Genomic DNA, 12,131 nt, shown 5'->3' with positions numbered 1-12,131 from the left:
TATTATAATTCTGTTCTTGAGCTTTTCTTATGGCCTCCTTAATCGCAAATAACTCCGCTGTATAGATAGAAACACACCCTAGTAGTTTGTAACATTCATTTGTTTGATCGGTTTCTTTATATATATAGCAAAATCTACATTGTCCATATTCTTTGATCCATCCGTAAATATAACTTTTACATCTGAATTATTATTAATAGATTTTAATATATCAATATTTATAATATTATCAAATATATAACTGTCAAAATATATTTTATTAAAATATAATAAGGGTGAATGCTGAATGAATACATACTTTTCTGATATTTAAATACTTCTCTAAAACTCTGAATAATAATAGATATTTTTTTATTCAGCCAATAAATATTACGTTCGTATTTATTATTTAAATCACTAATTCTGTCATATATTTCAGATGAATTAAAATTATTTTTTTTCCACATATATTTGTCACTCAACCATTCATATCTGACTTTTAGTGGCATCACTCCATTTTCTAATAACAGTACATTTGTTGGTGTCGATCTCATCATACCTGCGCAAAATGTTAAACATTTGTATTGAATTTTTTCAACTCATTTACCAGATTAGAATGTCCAAAAATTATGCTACCATATTCTAGTATTGATCTAATTTTTGTTTTATATAAATTAATATATGTGATGGATGACCGAGTACTGTTTATTTTTCTCATTAGATTGATATTTTTTTCAATTCTTTTCTTATTATAGTTAATGATATTTAAAAGTCATTTTCTGATCAAAGTATATGCCTAAGAATTTGTTATAGCTATGAATTTTAATTGTATTATATGGACTTGAAATACAAGCTGGGAACTTTCTGTTGGAATGCCTGGTGAAACTTCCCATGGAGCTTTTCTCATCTGATAGTTCCAGACCTTTCTCATTCAACCAAATATGCAGCAATTCCATATACATAGATATCATATCAATGGCCTCTTTCAAATTATCTTTTTCAATATAAATCAATAAATCATCTGCATATTGTAGAATTTTCGTACCTTCCAATCATATGCCTTCTATATCACGTACATATAGAGCATATAATAAGGGACTAAGGATAGCTCTTTAAGGTAGCCCCTGTCGAAGAACTCTTCCAATCTTTGCATTTTCATTGGGTTTAACTACGATTTCTCTATGGAAGGTAGAATATATCATAGCATTGATCAATTTTTCTGGTAAGCCAGCATGTACAAGACTTCCTGCTAATTTTCCCGGCACCACATTATCGTATGCACGCTTTATGTCGCAAAACAGTGCAACGACATAAGTGTTTCTTGAAAAAGCTAGATGTATGTCTGTGGAAAATATACTTAAACTATCTTGCGTGCTTAATCCTTTTCTAAAGCCAAATTGGCTTTTGGGCAGTAACTGATTGTTTTCAATCCACCACTCGACTCTTCTTTTTATCATCCTATCTTTTATTTTAGCAATACATGACGCTAAAGTAATTGGTCTATATGCATTGCTATCATCAGAATTATTGCTCTTCTTTTTAATTAAAATAATTCTATATTTATTCCAATCAGGAATTTCATTCGGTGACAGCCAATACTTATTAATAATTTTGAGTAGAATTTCTTTTCCGGACTGTGGAAGGTTTTTTAACATAGAATAATGGATGTTGTCTAATCCTGGAGCAGTATCTTTGATTTTACTCCAAGATTTTTCTAATTACCATAATGAAAATGGTCTAATTAATGACTCTTCTACCGAACCTGTTGCTCTATTTCCTTTAAGATATTTACCAATATCATCACCCACTTCAAAGGGCGCAATATTATCAACTACCTCTTCCACTGCTTTATCATTAATCAACTCTGAGTTTTTCTCATTCTGTGAAATATAATTGTTCATTGATTTAACCATTTTAAAAATAATTTTAGATAGAGTATTATTAGGATTTAGACAAATTTACACCAACTTTCTCTTTTCTTTATTTTTAGTTCTTTACGAACTTTAGCTTTAATTTTATTACACTGAAGAAAATTTTTTAAACTCGAAGTTCTTCTGAAGTTTCTTTCTGCTTTTCTACGTTCTTCTACCAGTTTAAAACATTCTTCATCCCACCACACCGGTTTCCTCACTTGAGATGGTGTTTAAATTTTATTTATTGGTATACATTTTTCCGCAGTTAGATTTATAGTATTTTAATTTTTCATAAATATTACCATCTAAATTGTTGCTCAAAGATAAGATATCATGTTCAAACATTATTTTATATTTTTGCCAATCAGCTTTACCACAATTCCATTTTCTATTGGGAATCAATAGCCTGTTACTTCTCACTAAATCCAAATAAAAATAAATAGGATAATGATCGGAGCCTAAGTTTTCCTCTATTACTTTACATGTTATTAAATGGTATATTTCAGCAGAGCACACAGTAACATCAACTACAGTTTTAGCGTTTTTAAACACCAGTTTTTTAACTCAGAGTTGGAGAACCATTATTTAATACAAATAAATTACACTCTTCTATTGATTCCATTAAATTCATTCCGTAATTATCATTATAATTACATCCCCAGGAATGGTGATGCGCATTTACATCTCCAGCTAAAATGAACGGTCTAGGAATATTCTCAAATAAATATTTCCATTGTTGTTTCGTAATGTGTGTACCTGGCGATATATATATTGATACCAAATATATTTTTTATCTCCTAATATTATTGATATTGCATATAATGGGACTTTGTTTATATCTATTTCTCCAATATCTATATTTACAATCTGATAGTTAACTCTTTCGTTAATAATTATAGCCGCTCCACCTTTTCCGTCATATCTGTCAGTTCTGATTATATTGTAATTTTTTAAATAGTACTGTCGGTTCCATTTGAACCAAGGTTCTGATAAAAATATAACATCAGTTTTATTTTGATATATAAAGATTTCCAAACTTTCTTTGTTAGAATTAAACGATCTAATGTTCCACTGTAAAAAATGCATAATGAAATTTATAGATTTGTTTTTAATTTGAATTTAACTGTTTAAAAGTTTATCAATTTTTTTTTAATTCTAATAATTTCAACTTATGTTATTATTATCAAAACCAACTTTATTTTATTGTTCACTAATATTTCTAACTTCCACACTATTAAACTTCTCGTAAATTATATCCATATTCTTTTTAAATTTTACCACAACTTCCTCTAGATCATCACATTCTTTGTTCCTTATTTTTTCTCCCAGTTTTTTAACTAGCTCCTCATGGATTATTTGTGATTTTCTAATTTCTTCTATTTCTATAATTTTGCCGCAATATTCACGCCTTTGTGAATTTCTCTCTTCACTTGTTTGTTTTAAATTCCTGTTATTCATTTGTATATATCTGCCATTTTCAGTTTGTCTTCTTTCCATAATTCTTCTAGGTTTATTCATCAGCATTAACCTACTTTGATCAATATTTATTTCTTGTTCTTGAAAATAACTTAGTACTTCATATCTATTTTTATTTATCATGTTTGTTCCGTAATTAACTGCTTCGTTAATTCTAGGAAATGCCTTTTTGAAGTCTGGATTGAAGTGATTTATTTTTGTTATTTCTGCATAATTTTGTTTCCGAAGAATAAATTTGGCCTCCGAATATAAAATATTCTGAAAAGCCATTAGATCTTTTACATTTTTATTAAATTGGTAAACTTCACAATTTATATCATTTGCTTCATGATTTTTGTGACAAAGAGCGCATTCAAAATCTTTTTCTATGTGACACAATTCAGTATTGTGCTCTCTAGAGCATTTTCGGCATTTTTTTTGGCCTTACATTGCAGGCGAATATGACCATACCGCCAACAATTGTGGCACTGTATGACTCTGTACAAATGGACTCACTTGAAGTTTTACTGAATATATAGATACTTTTTCTGGCAAATAATTACCTTTGAATATAATTTTGACCGTTTGCGATTTTAAAGTATTTGTATCTTTATTTCTTTTTTTAATACATATTACATCAATTATATCTATATCAGATTTTATAACTTCTTTAATTTCTGTCTCATCGATTTCTGCATCTACATTAAAAATTATCCCCGCCCTAATCACTTCCATTGTCACTTTCATATTCCATACAATCACTATTATTAATTAAATGCACTGCATTACTAATTTTTATACCTGTCTCGACTTCTGTACTCACTGCATTATTTCTATAAACCGATAACGGGACGTCATCAGGCCCGAGTTGCCTGTGACTCACCACACTTTGTTGTTGATCTATTATTTATATCAGGTATTTTACGCAACTAGATGTGTACTCGTCGACTGCTCGACGTTGAATGTTAGATGATTATTTAATGTCCATTGATGGAATTTAGACATTTCTCTTGTGAGTTTAGATATACATTCGTCAATACTGTTTTGGGATGTATATATGCTTATATCATCTGCATACTGTAGTATATGTGTGTCAGCTGTAAATATTTTTTCTACCTGAGCCATGTATATATTAAAAAGTAATGGTGATAGCAATGATCCCTGTGCTAATCCTTTATTTGTTTTTTTGGGACCGTATAATTTGTTGTTTGCCTTTATAAATATCTGTCAATTTGTTATTAGCTTTAAAATTATATTCCTTATAGATCTTCCGACCTTAAAGTGTAATAATTTTTCATGGAGTATGCCTATATTTATTGAATCATATGCTTTATTAATGTCAGTAGTAATTAGGAGTAAATATTTGTTGAAAGAATAAGAAATATGAATATCATTAGTCAATTTTGATATTGACTCTAATAGTGATTCGTTTTCTAATAACCACTCCAATCTATTTTTTATCACCCTTCCAAAGGTTTTACATATACATGTTGACAAAGCAATAGGCCTTGTGCGTTTTTGTTTGGCTTTAATATTGGCATTAATATTGGCATAATAATTTGCGTTTTACAATCCGGTGGTATATAGTTCTTTATTACAAAGTCATTAAAAAGATTGTTTGTCGGTTCAAATAGTAAGATATGTTTTGGCATTATCTGGCAAGTGGATTAGCATAATGTAATGAATGTTGCCAATACCAGGTGAAGTATTCGCTCTATGTTTGATGGAGTTTTCTATTTTATCAAAGGAAAATTTTTCAAAATCATTTATTGTGTTTCCTTCATTATTATTTTTAAACTATTATTTGGAATATTATTACCTTGTACAGCAAATAAATTCATTAGTTTCTATATAGTATGTTCTGGAATTATTGTATTTTTCCCACAGTATTGTTTGTCTAATTTTTTTACTGTTTTCTATATTTTGCTTGTATCAGTGTCTTTATTTATCGAATTCGTGAAGTTTATCCCGATATCTATTCTCTTTCTTTTGAAGAGCTTTTTTGTATATGCATTTATTTTGTTCTACTCCTGATAATTTATAAAATTTGAATTTTTCTTGTACTTCTTAAAAGCTGTTTTTCTCCTTAAGAATGCCTTTTGGTATTCTTCATCCCACCAAATTGCTGGAGTAAAATTGTTCTTGTAAAACTGTTTGTATTTTCCGACGTACATTTCGTTGGCGGTATTAATTGTGTTGATGAAGATTTCATATCCCTGATCTGGAGATTGATATTTTTAACATTCATCAATTAGTATTTTTATTTCTTCGTCTACTTCTTTAATCTTCCATGTTCTGGATGGAGTTATTTCAGTACGTAAAGGGATGTTTGATCTAATTGTAATATTAATCGGTAGATGATCTGAGCCAAGCGGCTCATGTATCACTTTCCAACTTATTTTTGTCGCTAAATTAACTGAGCATAACGTTACGTCTATCGGAGATGAACTGCAATTGGGTTTTTCAATCTTACTGTTTGATCCATCGTTGAGTATCACTAGGTTATAATCTTCATTGCGTCATATAGTGCATTGTCTTTTGATGTGCTTTAAAATCTCCCGTAATTAAAAATGGACTAGTCATCTGCTGAAAAATTTGCTGAAAATAATGTTGTTCCAGAACCGCATCAGGAGCGACATATGTACTATTTATCGATATCTGTGCTGTAATATTTATTGTAATACCACAAATCTGAATTCTTGCATTATTGTTATTGATTTGAATCACTGAGTGTTTTATTGTTTTGTTGATGAGGATTGGCGTTCCTCCGTAATTGTCGTCTCTATCGCTTCTGACTATATTATGTTATAATTCCTTATGTGTGTTTAGATAGTGTTCTATGCTACCTCTGTTTGCTGTAAAAGATCTACAATTTAATTGAATTATTTTGAAAGGATCCATGTTTTTTTGTGATTTTGCTCTTGAGTGTATACTACGTATGAAAGATTTTATTTTATCTAGAATTCTTGCCGGTGCTGCGTCGTTCTTATTATTTATAATTTTCCTTATCGTTTTTGTGATCTGGATAATTGCTGACAATGGTTGTTTTCGTTTGTGATTATTATTTATGATGCTTTGTTGATTGGTTTCATGTTTGAGTCGAACAGTCTCGTCGAACTGTGATGTTTCTTCTGTTATTTTCTGAGGCTGCGATGCCTTGGCGTATTTCGGGTTCTAATAGTGTTGTGGGTTGAAATTGAAAAGCCGGCTGTGACTTTGGCGTAGGATTTTCCTTCAAATATAGCTCTAGCTTCCTTATATGCAATATTATTGTTTGCTGCTAGCTCCAGTATACTATACTGTTTTTAATATTCGCCACATATTTTACTGATTGCTAGGTGAGATTCATTGCAATAGATACACTTAATGTTCTTCATGGTACAATTCTTGCTGTTGTGATCTTCAGCACATTTGAAGCATCTCGGACTACTATGTAGGAACATTGCTTACTAGTATGGGCAAATCTAAGGCAATTAAAACATTGGGTAACCTTAATATAAGGTTAACGCGACACTTCACTGCATATATTGACACTTTCTGGAAGTGATTGACTTTTGAAAGTTATAATACACGCTCCTGTATTAACTATTTCTTTTTTATCGTTTTTTTTCTTTATGAAACGAACATAAGTTATTGGAAATGATGTTTATATTTCATCCTCTGTCAAAGTAGGGTCTATGTCCGTTATAACACTTGTTTTAAAAAACAAATAGTTTGGAGCGTAACATTTTAGATTATGTTCCGCAAAACTTTTTTGTCCAGTATTTCATTAGCCATTTCTGGTGTTCGTAATTGTATTTTAATTTGATTTCGGCCTACCGACTGTATATGTATTACTTGATATTAATGTCTACCGTACCTGATTTTATTATTGTTGGTATGATTTCGGAGTTAATTTTTACATTTTTTCCTGTGTTTTTAATGTTCGATTTATTTTTTTGTTTTATTTTTCCGTCAACAGTGACCCCGATCTCTGGTAGGGTTCTTTCAATCATTCTGATCATGATCATGTTAAAGAGGACCGGAGACAGAGGATCTCCCTGCTTGACACCGCACCTCGAACTAATGGAATCCGAGGTGAAGCGGCCAAACCGGAGTCTGGTCCATCCCCTTCTATACAGATCGCTAACATAATTGACAAATGATTATGGCAGATTATAATATGTTAGTGCATCGGTCAGAGCTCTATGGGAGATCGAATCGAATGTCTTTGCAACGTCTATAGAGGCTAAGTAGAGTGGTTTATTATTTTGTCTGTGGTACCTTAGCAATTGGTCAAGCGCAAAGGCATGGGACCCGAGCTCGGATCCAAGTCACAAGGACCGTTTCACCTCGCCCAAATTAAACTACTTGTCGTAAGGCCGTAATATTACAGTAAGTTCTTTAAGACCATGATATAAATCATTTAGAGTTAAAACATTTTTTCCAAATTACAAAGAAATGGTCGGCCGATCGCTGCACAAAACTAAGAAAAGATAATCCACATTAAAATACTTTGATTGGCTTTTACATTTTTGAAATTGGTTCAAGCGTTTTTGAGAAAACGTCGAGGAAAGTTATAATTTTGATAAACGTCAAAAATTTATACTAATTTTTGCAAACTTAGGCGATTTTTTAAAATTAAACTACTTGCCATAGGACCCTAATATTTTAGTATGATCTATAAGACTATGGTATCTACCGTCAAAAAAAAATTCATGAAATTCGTCGAAAAAATATTTTTTAACACTTTATTACAAGAAAACGGCCCAGCCGATCTGTACCAAAAACTAATGAGGTTCCTTAGGGAAGTTAAAAATGGAAAAAATTGTTTTAAAATGTCAGGTGAAATTTTATCTGCTCCTGACGAATAAGAATTATTAAAAGGAAAAATTGCATACGACAATTCCTCGGATTCATAAGTAACGTTACTAGCATTTCGTGTGGGACTACAATGCCGATATCATTGAGTTTCGCAGCAGTTTCACAAAAGTTTGTCACATGTTTTGCCAAATCATCGCCTTTATGCATCTTTAATGTTACACATTTTATCATGAGAGTTGTTCGCACCCCGACTTTTGAATATAGTCCAGTTATTTTAGTATTTCACCTCGGAATTAGAGATACCCAGCTGTAAGTCTGTAAATACTTGTATATTGACACCTTAAAAGTTGTCTCAAAAACTACATATGGTAGAGTGTACGCAACTATTAAATTTCAAGGTCAAAGGTCACAAAAATTGTTTTTTTTTTTGCTTTTTTTTGTAAATATCTCATTTCCTATGGGTTTTTTGCTTTTTGTGTTTGTTCTCAATAGTGTAGAATTCAAAATTCTCTACAAATTTTGTTTGAAAAAAATTTTCATACGGGGAACCGTTTTCGAGATAGAGGGCGGATAGCGCGCGGTCACAGCATCACTTCAGGTCAACTGTTGCCTCCGGTCAAAAACGCGCCATATATAGTTGATAAATTATCGATAGTTCAATGATTTTTGAATATTTGCAATTTTTATTAACTATTATAATTCATTTTATGATTTTTTCCTAACCTATCCACTTTTTATTCAGTATTCAATTTTCCATTCATCATAATTCTTCTCGCTTAATGGTTCGATTTTGATCGAAGACGTCATCTTTTTTGTAATCAACATAATACCTTTAAATCTATATTTCATGAACACTCACTGTTTACGTCAGGATCCCGGTACTCGGAATCAGTCGCTGGATTCTCGGGCTCACTCAGTACGCTGGGCTTCTACCTGGGCCCATAACCAATGTTGTCGTTAAAATTATGTTAATTTCTCTAATAATATTTACACAATAATAAACTATTTATACATTAATATAAAGTAGATTATTCCTTCGAGCAGGCGGTCGAAATAGGATGATTGTATAAAAATACTTTCTTTTATATCAAGCTAGAATACCCCCTCTTCTAGGTAGATAACCTCACCAGGTTCGTACTCGATATAATTTTGTATTCCAACGTTTGATGTATGTATGTCATTGGCCAGTGTGCTCAATAAATCCACAGATCCCATTCCTCATCTGAATCCAAACATCGCGCCGTTAAAAATTCGTTTGTTTTCTACGTACCACTCTATACGTTTCTTCAACATTTTTTCGAAAGCTTTGAAAATAAATGAAAGTATTAGTATAATATTTCTCCATTCTTTAGGGATCCAATTGCTTGCTGCTATATCATTAAATATGTTTATTAGTTTGATCTTCGGACTGTTTCGAGACTCTTTAATCATTTTGAAATTAGTTTGGTCAAATCCGGGAGCAGAGTTTTCTTTTTCTTCTTTTTTGACGCTTTTTCCATTTCTTTTAACGTGAATAACGTTCCTTTTGTGATCTTAATTTAATTTTTTTTTATATTCTTTTCAGCTGCTGTTTCTATAATTCGGATAACATTTTCGTATTTAAAATTTTCCTTGTCTTGAAATATAGGCGATTTTAACAACGTTGTTATGTCTTCAGCATATCCTTGCCAGTTTGTTTTCTTGGTGTTTCACTTTTTTGTAGAAATAATATTTATGTAAGTTGGGAATTCCACATTTATGTTTATAATGATTGGAAGGTGGTCAGAACCCAATGCTTCTGTACTCAATTCCCATTTGATAGCATTCATGAATTATTCGAACAAAGCGATAAATCTATATTTTACAATGATTATAGTAGTCGGTTGACCGTCATTTAGAATTATTAATGAATAGTCTTCTATCATCTTCTATATATAAAAAATAAGTCGGGTTTTCCTTCCTGACGAAATAACTCCATAACGCACGAACCGATTTCGACAATTTTGTTGGAAAGGTTTCGGGCTTCGCAAGGATTATAACTAAGCAATTAGTTGTGCATGGCATCGTGCCTTAATGCAAGCAGCTGGAACTTCACGCACCGTAATTAAAAATTCGAGTAATCACATTAGTGAGAATTACCAGAATTATGCTTGGTTAAGTCACGAGCAATGCTTGCCGCAAAGAATAATGATGTACACGCACTGATTTCAAATAGATTATTTAGAAAATCATTGTTTTTTCACATGGGCAGTTATACGTTGCCTGTTCACGAGTGGGAAAACCATCCGTTTTGTGTTTGTGTTAACGTCAGACCAAAAACAAAAAATGTGGTTTACCAAAGAGCACTTCAATGAAACGGATAATTTGCGGATTCACTTTCATTTACTTAGAGAAGTTCAACTAAAAGCACTTCATTTTTGTAATCGAAATAAATTCATTTTCATTAAATTTCTTCATCTTTCTTACGAAACCATCTTGTGGCGAAACGGAGTTCATCGGGTTTGCTAGTATATATATAAAATAAGTCGGGTTTTCCTTCCTGACGAAATAACCCAGAATATAATATATAATAAATAAATCCAGAACGCACGAACCGATTTCGACAATTTTGCATTCGTTGGAAAGGTCTCGAGCTCCGCAAGGTTTATAGCTAAGAAAATTAGTGGGCATGGCTTCGTGCCCTAATGCAAATTGCTGGAACTTCACTTCACGCGCCGTAATTAAAAATTTGAGTAATAAAAATAATCAATAATTGTTTTAAATAATTGCAAATAGATTATCTTCTATATATATAAAAATAGTCGGGTTTTCCTTCCTGATCAATTTTTTTCTTTTCAAATATAAAACAAGCAAAAAATTTCTTCATCTTTCTCACGAAACCATCTGGTGGCGAAACAGAGTTCGTCGGGTTTGCTAGATTCGTATAAATTTTTATCAGTTCTGTTCATCATGCTGATACCCCATGCCAAGTGGTGACAATTTAAGTCTCCTACGAGAAGAATTTTTCCTGAGATATTTGTTATGTTTCTTAATTCAAAAAATTCCATTTCAGCTCTGGTTGAACAGTAGACTGAAATTAAACAAAAAGGTATTCCTGTTTTTATTAACAGTGCGTATATTTGACTGTTTTCTTTTTCATTTATAATTTCATATTTTTCACATTCTATATTATTTTTTACTAATATAGCAGTGCCGCCGTATCCATCATTTCTGTCTTTCCTGTATATTTTTTGCATCCTTTGAATTATTATTAATAATTTCCTTAATTGCACTATGTTCACTACATCTGAATAGGATGCATTCATTGCATTTGCCATGTTCGCACCCGCATTATACACTGTTATATCACTCCCATTGTTACCTTGCGATAACAATCGGGCCCGATTCCATTGTGTACAATATATATATATATATATATATATATATATATATATATATATATATATATATCACTCATCTTATTGTTTGTTTCTTCGATCTTACCTGTTCGAAGATCTAAAGTTTAATCACTGATCTAAACTAAACTCTTACCTTATTGAATTGCGCAACTTTGATTATAGAAGGCGGCACATGTACATTTTGTAAATTAACTTCTGGTATTACTTCTACATTTGTACATATAATCAATACTGGCAAAAAATCTGAAAAAATTAATATTGGAAATAAGAACAAAACATACGAATACAATATATTTTTAAATATATAACGGATATATTTATGAAGAATTATAACTAAACAGAAATAACTGACTAATAATTATAAAATATATTACAGACATATTTTTAAAAAATTATAATTAAAGAGAAATAACTTAATGATATTAATTATAAACTAAACAGAAATGACTGACTAATAATTATAAAATATATTACAGACATATTTTTAAAAAACTATAAATTAAAAGAAATAACTTAATAATATCAATTATTCACTGACTAATAATAATATATTAAAAACTTAAAAAACTAATAGAGAAATTGCGCAGAAGTATTGACGATGGAA

Source organism: Ctenocephalides felis, unplaced genomic scaffold (assembly GCF_003426905.1).
Source record: "Ctenocephalides felis isolate EL2017-DRISC unplaced genomic scaffold, ASM342690v1 CF-g0.4_SCAFFOLD_02491, whole genome shotgun sequence".
NCBI classification, from domain to species: Eukaryota; Metazoa; Arthropoda; class Insecta; order Siphonaptera; family Pulicidae; genus Ctenocephalides; species Ctenocephalides felis.
This window is presented reverse-complemented; position numbering follows the sequence as displayed.